We start from the raw sequence: 11435 nt of genomic DNA on the forward strand, positions 1-11435 counted from the left end.
ACCCCAGCACCGTGGGGAGCATTTTGGGAAGCTCCTCCCTGCTCCTTTAATTAAGCAGGAGAGGTAGAGATGGAGTTTTTGTGTTGTTTTTTTTTTTTTTTAAGGATTTCATTATAAAAACGCTCCCAACATCCCATTTTATCAAATGTTGGTTTCAGGGGAAATGTTGGTTTCTGCTGCCATGGATGGACGAGGGCAAGGATTTCCTCTTCTGTCACCCCCAGATCTCCCCTGGGATTCAGGAGGGGAAAGCAGCACGGAGGGGAGCTGATGTCCCCTGCCACCTGCTGATGTCACCTGTCACCTGCTGACGTCCCCTGTCACCTGCTGAGCACAGAATGGTTTGGGTTGGAAGGGACCTTTAGGGTCACCCAGGTCCTGGAATGGCTGCCCTGGAACAGAGACTAGGCAGAGCAAAAGGGATAAAATGGGTATTGATTGGAAGGAATAAAATAGGTATTTATTGAAAAGGATAGAATAGGTATTTATAAAAAGGGATAAAATACGAATTTATTGAAAGGGATAAAATACGAATTTATTGAAATGGATAAAAGAGGTATTTATTGAAAGAAATAAAATACAAACTTATTGAAAGGATTCACTTTGGGCAGTGCAGGAGCCTGGCCAGGGCTGCACCCAAATCAAATCCCAGATGGATCCTGGTCATGAGTTTTACACTTTTACAGGTTTTGGTTCATTTCTACATTGGGGTCAATGATCCACCCAGAGCCCCAGGCTATGAACTCTCAGCCCCCTTTCCCTCGCTGTTGTTTCTGATTTTTGGGTACCAGTTGTCCTTGATTCTCCAGCTAGAAATGAATTGTTTTGTCACTCCCGTGTGAAGAGAACTCCCTGACATCTCACATGAAGGCTCAGAGTTACACACTGAGCAGCAGAGATGCTGAAAAATAGAAAGCTAAATATAATATAAATAATATGGTAAATAATAGAAATAATATAAATAAACAAAATAAATAATATAAATATTATAAATTATATAAATTATAGAAATAGAAATAGAAATAGAAATAGAAATAGAAATAGAAATAGAATTATAATAACATAAATAGAAATATTCTAATATAAAAGCTAAACCCCAAGGCATCACCCCCACCATGAGCTGCCACCCACCAGACCTGGGAGGTCGCTCCGTGCTGAGGTGTCTGCACCAAGGAAAGCGCCCTGAAGCCATTCCTGGCACAGCCCTGCAGGGAGGACCTGCTGCAGGGAGCTGGGTGTGCTGAGACCCTCAGCAGGGGAGAGAAGAAGTGGAACAACAATCCCAAAAAATCCCCATTGTCCCCTCCCCACCCCCGGATCCCGGATGGGACAGTGGCAATGTTCAATGTTCTCCTGTTTATTCCAACAGGCTCCTGCCAGCGACTTCAAAGAAAAGTTTGTTTCTGTGTTCTGCTAATTACCGAGCACCCAGACCCCTTGGAAAAGCAGGGAAAGGTTAATTGAAGGCAAAGGGAAAAGGAGAATCCCGACTTTAACCTCCCTGGGCTGCCCTTGCTGTGCTGCCAGCGCGGTGCAGGCAGATTTAATGACTCCTCATTACCCCGCTCCCTAATTAACCCCCTGGCCTGGAGCACAGAGAGGCTGAGACAGAAGTGCCCGCCCAGGAGAGCCCGCAGGGCTGGAGGGGACACCTCCAGCAATGCCAGGCTCAAATCCTGCCCGGACTGCAGAGAAGCCACAGCGAAGGGCAGGGCTGGCATCCCAAGCCCGCTGCAGCAATCTGTCTGTCCCTCATCCCACGGGGGACACAGCTGGCACCGGGCTCCCAGTGGGACTGGGAAAACTCCAGGGGTGCTCCAGGCTTGTGTGAGGGTCGCAGAATTGTTTTGGGAGCTGCCCCTGCTCCCTCCTTGTAAGAGTTTGATGGAGAGATGGAGGTTTTGTTGGCTCTTAACTATTAAAACTTAAAATTATTATATTATGTTAGTGATTAGTTAATCATTGGAGTTAGTAATTACGTGTTAAACTTTGGGACTTGTTTTGCAGTGGAAATTATCTCTACTTGCAATATTGGCTTTCTTGTTTTCCTGTGAAAATCTTTTTTTTTGGTAAAAACATCTTTTGTTGGAGGTGGGTTTATCCTTTGCTCTGAGCCACAAAAACCCTTTCTAGCCCACTTGCTCTTTGCCATCTCGTTGCCCAGCAAGACTGGCTCAGCAATTCTTTTCTTCTATATCAAACCTTGCTTTCATTCCCATAGAACCTTCTGGATGTCTGCAAAACTCCTCCGTTAAATTCTCGTCCTTCCCAGCACCTCCTGAGCTCCCACAGCGTCACAGAATGGGCCAGGTGGGGAGGGACCACAGTGGATCCTCTGCTCCAACCTCCCTGCTCAAGCAGGGCCAGCATCTGGAATGTCACTCCAGATGTTTGGGATTGTCCTGGGTGGAACAGGAATCCGTCCCAATTGATGGGGAATAAATGTTTCGTGTTCTCTTGGCCGGATCAGCCCCTGGTTTTGCTCTTAGCTCAAACTCTGCTGCAGGTGAAATCAGGGATTGGCCCCTTGGTTTCAGCCCCAGAAGGCTGGAGAGGGATTTCCCCCGGGAGTGTGCAGTGACAGCACACGGGGAATGCCTTGAGCTGGATGAGAACAGGGCTGGATGGGATTTTGGGCAGGAATTGTTCCCTGGCAGGGCTGGATGGGATTTTGGGCAGGAATTGTTCCCTGGCAGGGTGGGCAGGGCTGGCACAGGGTGCCCAGAGCAGCTGTGGCCGCCCCTGGATCCCTGGCAGTGCCCAAGGCCAGGATGGACACTGGGACAGTGGGAGGTGTCCCTGCCATGGCAGGGGTGGCACTGGGTGGGCTCTGGGGTCCTTCCAACCCAAACCATTCCAGGATTCCACGACCCACCCTTCCAACAGAGCTCTGGGAGCTGGCCCTGCCTCGGAGAGGGGACACTTCTGTCACCTGTGAGAGCTGGGCCACCAACACGAGCCCAGCTGGTGCCAGTCTGGGATTCGTGACAGGAATTGCAGTTTGTTCCTTGGTCCATGAACCATCCATGAGTGCCACGGGTGGATAAAGAGCACGGACACCGTGCCCACAGTGCCCAGAGGGGATGATGAACATCTTCCTCCTCCTCTGGGAACAGCTGGGCACCCATGGGAGCACCCATGGGACAAAGGATGGGGAGAGGAGAGGAGAGGAGAGGAGAGGAGAGGAGAGGAGAGGAGAGGAGAGGAGAGGAGAGGAGAGGAGAGGAGAGGAGAGGAGAGGAGAGGAGAGGAGAGGAGAGGAGAGGAGAGGAGAGGAGAGGAGAGGAGAGGAGAGGAGAGGAGAGGAGAGGAGAGGAGAGGAGAGGAGAGGAGAGGAGAGGAGAGAGGAACAGGAGCAGAAACAGGAGCAGGAACAGGAGCAGGAACAGCTCCATGGCCACGTGATGGGCCAGAAATGCAGAGGCCAGAGCTGGAGGGAGATAAATCACCCCAAACCCCCCATGTGAGAGGGCAATGGTCTGCAAGGCTTATCTGGGCTTTGATGTGTCACTGAACTGTGCAGAAGGAGAAAAAAACAGGGTGGAATTCACTGCCCAGGACATTTAATTGGTGTCCAGGGCCACTCACATCCTGCTCTCCATGGGGAGAGACACGAGGCCAAAATTCCTAGGGGCTCTGGGTATGGGATTGGGGTCTGGGTGTGGGATTGGGGTCTGGGTGTGGGATTGGGGTCTGGGTGTGGGATTGGGGTCTCTGGGGAGCTGGGGCTGCAGCTCCAGCTCCTCCTGCCTTCCTCCTCTCCCTCTCCTCGGAAACTTTGGGGTTGCTGCTACTGGGCAAGGAGAAAATGGATCCCATTTGGGGTGGTGGCAACAGGCTGGGGGGGAAGGGATGGGGCAGTGGCTGTAGGGTCCATCCCAAACAGGGGTTTGTGTCCCTGTATCATTTGTGTCCATTTCTTTCCTTTCTGAGGATTTTTAGAATGGTTTGGGTTGGAATTTAGAGCTCATCCCATCCCATTCCAGCACCTCAGGCTGCTCCAGGCCCTGCCCCAAACCCTGAGCAGGGGCTGCCCCAAAGGGAAGGGTCCTTGCCCATAAAATGATATTTGCACCACTTCATTAATGCCTGGTCTGGAACTTCTTCTGTTTTCACACAGAGCCAGGATTTAAAACACAAAGGAGATTAATTTCCTCGTGTTTGGGCTTGGTTGTTTATTAAATTTTATCTAAAGTACAGAGAGTTCTGTAACATTCCAGCCACCAGCTAAAAGTGAGCAAATGGAGATGAATTTATAGTCACAAGGTCTTTTAAAGCTAGATAGTTCAACAGAGAATTAAAATCTATATTATTGATACTTTTCACCCAATAACCAAACTGCTGTGACCCTCAGTGCAGAATTAACTGTCCAACCAAAAACTACCTGAAATCATGAAGACAGAAAAAAAACACCACTCAAAATTCTTCACGTTGTCCCACAGCTATTGCTGCGTTATAAAAACCTCAAATTTAAAACCCTTCCCCACGTGAAACCACACATTCCTGTTTAACTACACACCCGTGATTTTAACTTCATTATTTCCATTTGGAAGCTTTCTCCAAGGCCTCAATTTAAAGCAGTGTCCTTTGGGGGGGTCAGTGACAGGAAAAGCTCAGAAATCCCGGATTTGTGGGATCCAACATTCCCTGCGTGCAGTGAGGGGCTCCGTGCGGGGATTTCAGGTTTTTCAGAGCCTGTGACACTCGGGGACAGGGGCAGGGCTGCGGGATCATTGACTCAATGATTTTAAAGTTCTTTCCCAACCTAAAATCCTGTGGGATCGCAGCAGTGCAGGAATTTCCGGGGCTGGTGGTGGCCGGAAGATGGTGCTGGTGAAAAGGGGATGAAAATCCTCGTCCAGAGAGGAGCTCAGAGCTTTGCTTTGCTTTGCTTTGCTTTGCTTCCCCCTCCCTCGTCCTGGAAAAATCCCATAAAAATAACCGGGCATGTTTAATGGTCCCAAAGCCACCCCACAGCACCCACCAGGTCATTTCTTAAAATTTATTTTATTTTATCTCATTTCATTTCATATTTTATATTATTTTATTCTATTCTATCAGTTTATTTTATTTTACTTTATTTTGGTTTTATTTTGTTTTTATTTTGTTTTTATTTTACTATTCTATTCTATTCTATTCTATTCTATTCTATTCTATTCTATTCTATTCTATTCCATTCCAATCCATTCCATTCTATTCCATTCCATTCTATTCTATTCTATTCCATTCCATTTATTTTATTTTATTTTATTGTATTGTATTGTATTGTATTTTTATTGTATTTTATTAACTTATTTCTTTTCTTTTCTTTTCTTTTCTTTTCTTTTCTTTTCTTTTCTTTTCTTTTCTTTTCTTTTCTTTTCTTTCTTTTCTTTCTTTTCTTTTCTTTTCTTTTCTTTTCTTTTCTTTTCTTTTCTTTTCTTTTCTTTTCTTTTCTTTTCTTTCTTTTCTTTTCTTTTCTTTTCTTTTCTTTTCTTTTCTTTTCTTTTCTTTTCTTTTCTTTTCTTTTCTTTTCTTTTCTTTTCTTTTCTTTTCTTTTCTTTTCTTTTCTTTTCTTTTCTTTTCTTTTCTTTTCTTTTCTTTTTCTTTCATCCAGCAGGGTCCTGAGAGCTCAGCTGCTGCAGCAGCTCCTGGCTCCTCTAATGGAAGCAGAGCCCTGATGGATCGTGCTTTTAAAGTGATTTATTTTTCTCCAGGATCTTCTCCGAGCATCCTCCTGCCACTAACCCTGGGCATTTCCCCCAGAAAGGATTTTTAGGGTTTAAGGGTTTCTGGTAAAAGCTGTGAAATGCAGGGCTTGGTTTGTCTGGGGCACTGAGAGGGACCAATCTAATTTTTATTTCTGCCTCAATATATTTTATATTCTTACAGGGGCTGTGCTGTCCCATGAAAGGATTCACTTGGCAGCCAAAGAAAACGGGGCTGGGAGTGGCACCTGCCGCTAATATTATATTATTTATATTTATATTATATTTATATTTTAATAATTGACATTTCAATTTAATAATCTATCATTACACTATATTTATATTATAAATATATGGTAAATATTTTTATATTATAAATAGATTTCTATATATTTATATATTTATATAAATATATATTATACCTATTTATATTTATATTTATATTTATATTTATATTTCATTATATTGTAGAAATTATATATTATATTATATTATATTATATTATATTATATTATATTATATTATATTATATTATATTATATTATATTATATTATATTATATTATATTATATTATATTATAAAGATATACTAATACTACATAATATAATATTAATACTAATATATACTATTAATACTAATATAATAGATTCTAATACTATATAATATATACTAATACTAATATAATATATACTAATAATATACTTGGATAAAATATAGGCAATGAGGCAGAATTAAGTAAAGGTGATGGCTTAGAAAAACAAAATAAACTTCATAGCAACTTTCCATTGGCTTAGAATGGGAATCTAATCCCAGAAAAAGCCCCAAACCCAAAATCCTAAACCCCCAAAATCTTCATTTCCTTGCAATGAAGAACCTTTGAGTGCTTTGAGTTAGGAATTCTTGCTCCTCTGAAATCTCACGGCCCTGAGGCTGATGTGTAATAAAGTTGAGTAATAAATAATTTTTAGCCTAAGAGTAGTCCCATCCCTTCATTTTGTTCCTATCCCCCTTTAGTATCAAAGTAGTTCCATATTAGATATTTATTCTATAAAATATTTTTAAATATTTCTCTATTTTATAAATTTATATATTTATATCTTAGTTGTCTCCCGAGTCCTACTGGGAATGGGGACAGCAGGGGCAGGGGGGCACGGAGCCTTTGGGCTGGAATTTATTCTGGGGGTGAAATCATTTCCCTGCAGGGTGGGGATTGATACCTGTGCCTCTCCAAGCCCAGGTGAGTGGATTTGAGCTGGTCCCAGGTGTTTGGTGACACCCAGGACAGGGCATTGTCCCTCCTGTGTCTCGGGGCTCCTGCAGCACCTCTGTCCCTTGCGGAGGGGGACGCTCACTCTGGACATCCTTTCAGCTGTAAACCATCTCCACTGGGATCCCCGGGCCTATTATAGGCTGATTAAATATTAAAACAATTCATTTTGTACTTAAACTGTTCCGAAGGCTCCTGCTGACGGCGACTTTGAAGTCTGCAGAGCGAGGCTTTGCTCCTGTTCCCTCCCTGCTCCATCCCCTCCTCCCACAGCTTTTCCTGGGCACGGAGGGAGGGAGGGGAGCCCTGGCTGGCTCTGGGTGTCCCGGGGATGGGATCCCAAGGGATGGATCCCAAGGGATGGGATCCCAAGGGATGGGATCCCAGGGGATGGGATCCCAAGGGATGGATCCCAAGGGATGGGATCCCAGGGGATGGGATCCCAAGGGATGAGACCCCAAGGGATGGGATCCCAAGGGATGGATCCCAAGGGATGGGATCCCAGGGGATGGGATCCCAAGGGATGGGATCCCAGGGGATGGATCCCCGGCTGTCCCAGGGGATGAGATCCCAAGGGACGGGATCCCTGGCTGTCCCAAGGGATGGGATCCTTGGAAATGGGATCCCAGGGGATAGGATCCCAAGGGATGAGATCCCAAGGGATGGGATCCTTGGCTGTTCCAGGGGATGGGATCCCTGGGGATGGGATCTTTGGGGATGGGATCCTCTCCTGGGGCTGTGCAGGGTGTGCTGGTCCTCCTGTGGGAGCAGGAGGAGAGCTCTGAGTGCTGATTCCAGGGACCTGGGGGGACTTTGGGGAGAGCAGGACGTGGATGCTCAAGGAAAAGGGGCAGTGAAGTCTTCACCTGGTCCTGCTGGAGCCCTGGCAGCATTTCTGTGGCAGGGAAAACCCTGCTGGTTTTCCTGCGCTGCTCTTTCCGGGAATCATTGGAAACCTGCAGGACCTGAGCTTGGAGCATCCTAAATCCGAGTGCAAAGTTTTGGTGACCCCCAGGCCGTGGTGTCCTGCCCCTCGGTGCCCTGGGGTCCTGCAGGGAGGGACATCCACCTGCAAAGAGCATCCCAAGGTGGGCACAGGTGCCCTGGGGGGAGGCAGGAGGGGATGTGGTGAGCTGGGACCCGCACCAGAGGGATTGAGGATGGATCTGTGACAGCCTGGCAAGGGATGGAGCTGGCTGAAGGAAGGGCAGGACAGCTCCTGGCAATGAGGGATTTGCTGGGGACACCATTCCAGCCCTGGCAGGATGTCTGAGCACCTCAGGGCTTCATTTTCCAGCTGCCACCTCCCTGTTTGTCCCCCTGATCCCAGCTCAGCAGCCTGAGGTTCGGGAGATTCCTGCGGAGCCCCTGCAGAGGGAGGAAAAGGTGAGCGGCGAATATTTCGCCTCCCCAGCTGGATCTGGCCCCGTTCCCTCTTCCCTCCCCCTTCCCCAACCCCATCCCGCACATCTGGAGGATGTGAAATGCAGCAAACTCTCAGCAGAGCTCATTACCCGGGGCCCATTGCTCTGAACGGGGCTGAAAGGTCCCGCTCGTAATGATTGCGAGGTGATTTGTATTTAAGGCGCTCGGCTTTCAGATGCTGCCAGGGGGAGGGGAAATTAAATAATTGAAAGCTGTGGGGAGGGGAAGGAAGGAAGGAAAAAAGGAGAGAGCCCTGGATGGAGGGAGAGGACCAGAGTTTCTCCTGCTCCAGAAGCGTTTCGTTCACCTGCAGGGTGCAGGTTTGAAAGGATTGAGGGAAATCTTCCTCTCCCCCATGCAGGGTCAGAACACTCCAGGGATTGATGGATGCCCCAGGGATTCTCCAGGGGTGGCACAGCTGCCCGGCTGTCCCCACAAGTGTCCTCGATGTCCTGGTGGCATGTGACTGCCTTGGCCACACTGACTGCTCCCCTGCCCTTCCCTCCTCCCTCCTCTTCCTCACTGCTGCCCCTGGCACACTCCAGGCAATAAAGGCGATTTTCCAGCCTGGCATCAAGGGGCAGCAGGGCTGAGGAAGGTGGAGCCCACAGGGATGTCCCTCAGCTGTGCAGGACAGAGCTGGGGACACAAAGCCACCGACTGAAAACACAGCAAGAGCCTCACGGCGTGTGTTAGGATCGCAGAGCAAAAGAAAACCCGAGAAAAAGAAAATCTCTGGGGTGGGTGGGGAAACCGAGGCACGAAGGGTGGGAATGAACTTCCAGGGAAAAGAGCAGCTGGGTGAGGTTTACCTGGAAGTCCAAGCTGAGCTCAGACATGATCTAAAGCAATGTTGTTCCACTTCCAGACACCAAAACTCCTTTCAGCCTAATTACTTCGCTCCATTTTTTTTTTTTTTTTTTTTGGACCAAATTGCCAAAAATCCCACGAGTCCGGTCTGTTTCTACCTGAGAATTAATGAATTAATTAATGAGAATTAATGAAGCTGTGCTCTGCAGGGCTGTGCCTCCTGCTCCTCTTCCAGCTCGTGGCTTCTGCAAAGCAGAGCCCCCTCACAAGCCCCTTGTGCAGCTGAACTCGCAGTTTAAGCTCCAAAGCCCGACTTTAACCCTGACCCAAGCTCGCTCCTGGCTCTGGATGCTGGGGGGAAGCTGCTCCCAGCCTGGGGAACCCTCGGGTGCTGATGCCCTTCCCAGACCCTAAGGCGCTCCCAGCAGTCGGTGCAGGGGGCAGGCGGCCCCTTAGGCTCGGTTTTAGGGCCGGGAAGGGGAATTTTGCTTCATCCCGGTCGGTGAGATCACAGGATCGGCTCAGACTGCGCTGGGGCTAACGAGGCTGTGGAAGGAAGGTCAGGAATCAATAGCCCGGGCAGATCTGATGCTTTTCCACGAGCCCTTCATGTATTTCCCAGCTCTGTGCAGAGAGCAGGGAAGTTTCAGGAGCCTCCCCTGAAGTCTGGTGTTTAACCCTTGTGTGTTTTCCCCTCCAGCCCAGTTTTCTCTCCCAAGGTGGGATTCCCACAGTGCCATCCTCCAGGAGCATCGCATTTTCTCCCAAAAAAGAGCTGGAGGTGCGTGCCTGGCTCCCTTGTAGACAGGGAAAATGAGTTTTTCTTAATCCCATTGTCCCAAAATTCACTTCTAGGCTAAAGAGTCTGGGAGGGCAAAGGGCTGGGGGAGGAGATAATTCCCAAATATCGGCAGAGCTGATGTCCAGACCCTTTCCTTGAAATCTCTTAGGAAAAATTACCTCCCACTGATTCTGGGGTGAGGACAAACAGCATTTTGTTGTCCCTATCCCCACATGGCTGAGGGTGTCCCATTCCCACCGTGGGCCACAGCCAGTGAGAGCAAAGTGTTCAGAGAAAATGATTCCGTGGTTTTCCAGCTGCAGCACTGGGAATTCTGGATCTCTGCTCCCAACTTTCTCGTCATCCTCACATCCCATGGAGTGGGAAAGCAGAGTCTAATTAAAGCAAGTTTAATTACACCAAAATCGGCTTGCCTGGGTGGAGAACTTGGAGTTCTTGGAATTTGGGGTTCAAATCAGCCGGGGATGGAGAGAAATGAGCCAGCACCCCTGGAAGGGGAGGTGGGTGCCCTTCAGGTGCTTCCTGATAACCCATAATGCCCTAAATTTATTGGGGAAAAGATTAGATTGTATGTAAAAATAATGACAAAACAACAGCAGCAGCCATAATAATAACAATGATATTAATGATATTATTAATAATAATAGAGACCCAGGGGGTTCACAGAGCTTTGCATCAGTAAAAACATTTTCCTGGGAACCCAAATCCATGGTAAACACTCCATCACAGAGCTCCACACGAAACGCTGGAATGAGCCCTAAATATTTATTATTAATAGCAAAGCTGTTTATTTTTTACATATTAAATAGGTCATATCTCATCTAATAAAACCTCAGGGCTGGCTCTGAGAGAAGGGAGAGGGATTTTGCTGTTGTGGTGTGAGTAGAAGGAGGGAATGCAGGAGTTCCTGGCAAGCTGGGATCACAGCCAAAGTTCCAGGTTTTGGATTTGCTGGAAGATTCTGTCCTGGCTGCCGCTGGCATCTCCCAGGACGTGCTCTAGAAATGTGACCACGGGGTTGGGATGCAGGTCCAGCCCCAGCCCATGCAGGAATTCCCTGTGTCGGGATGGATCAGGCACTGAAAGCCAGGGCTGGGCTGGAGCCTGGAAATGGGATTGCCCCAAGGAGCCCTTTGGGAGCGCCTGGGAGCCACGCGGTGACAGCAAAAGCTCTCCTGCCCCTTCTGAGACATCATTAAACAAATTCCTGCCGAGCTTCCCGAGCTCCAGAGCCTCGATTCCTCAGGTTTGCTGGATGCTTAAGTGCATCGGGATTTAATTGCTGCCAAGCCCAGGTGCCGGGGGGGAAGGAGTGTTGCACAACCCCCCCATCATCCCAACCCCCTTCCCGTGGCATTAACCCCACATCCATCTCCCCGGGCCTCCCAGGAGCCGGGAAAAGCTGGATATCCCCACGGGATTCCCTTCCAAGGGCAGTGCAGC

Source organism: Sturnus vulgaris, chromosome 14 (assembly GCF_052056855.1).
Source record: "Sturnus vulgaris isolate bStuVul1 chromosome 14, bStuVul1.hap1, whole genome shotgun sequence".
In the NCBI taxonomy this organism is placed as follows: domain Eukaryota; kingdom Metazoa; phylum Chordata; class Aves; order Passeriformes; family Sturnidae; genus Sturnus; species Sturnus vulgaris.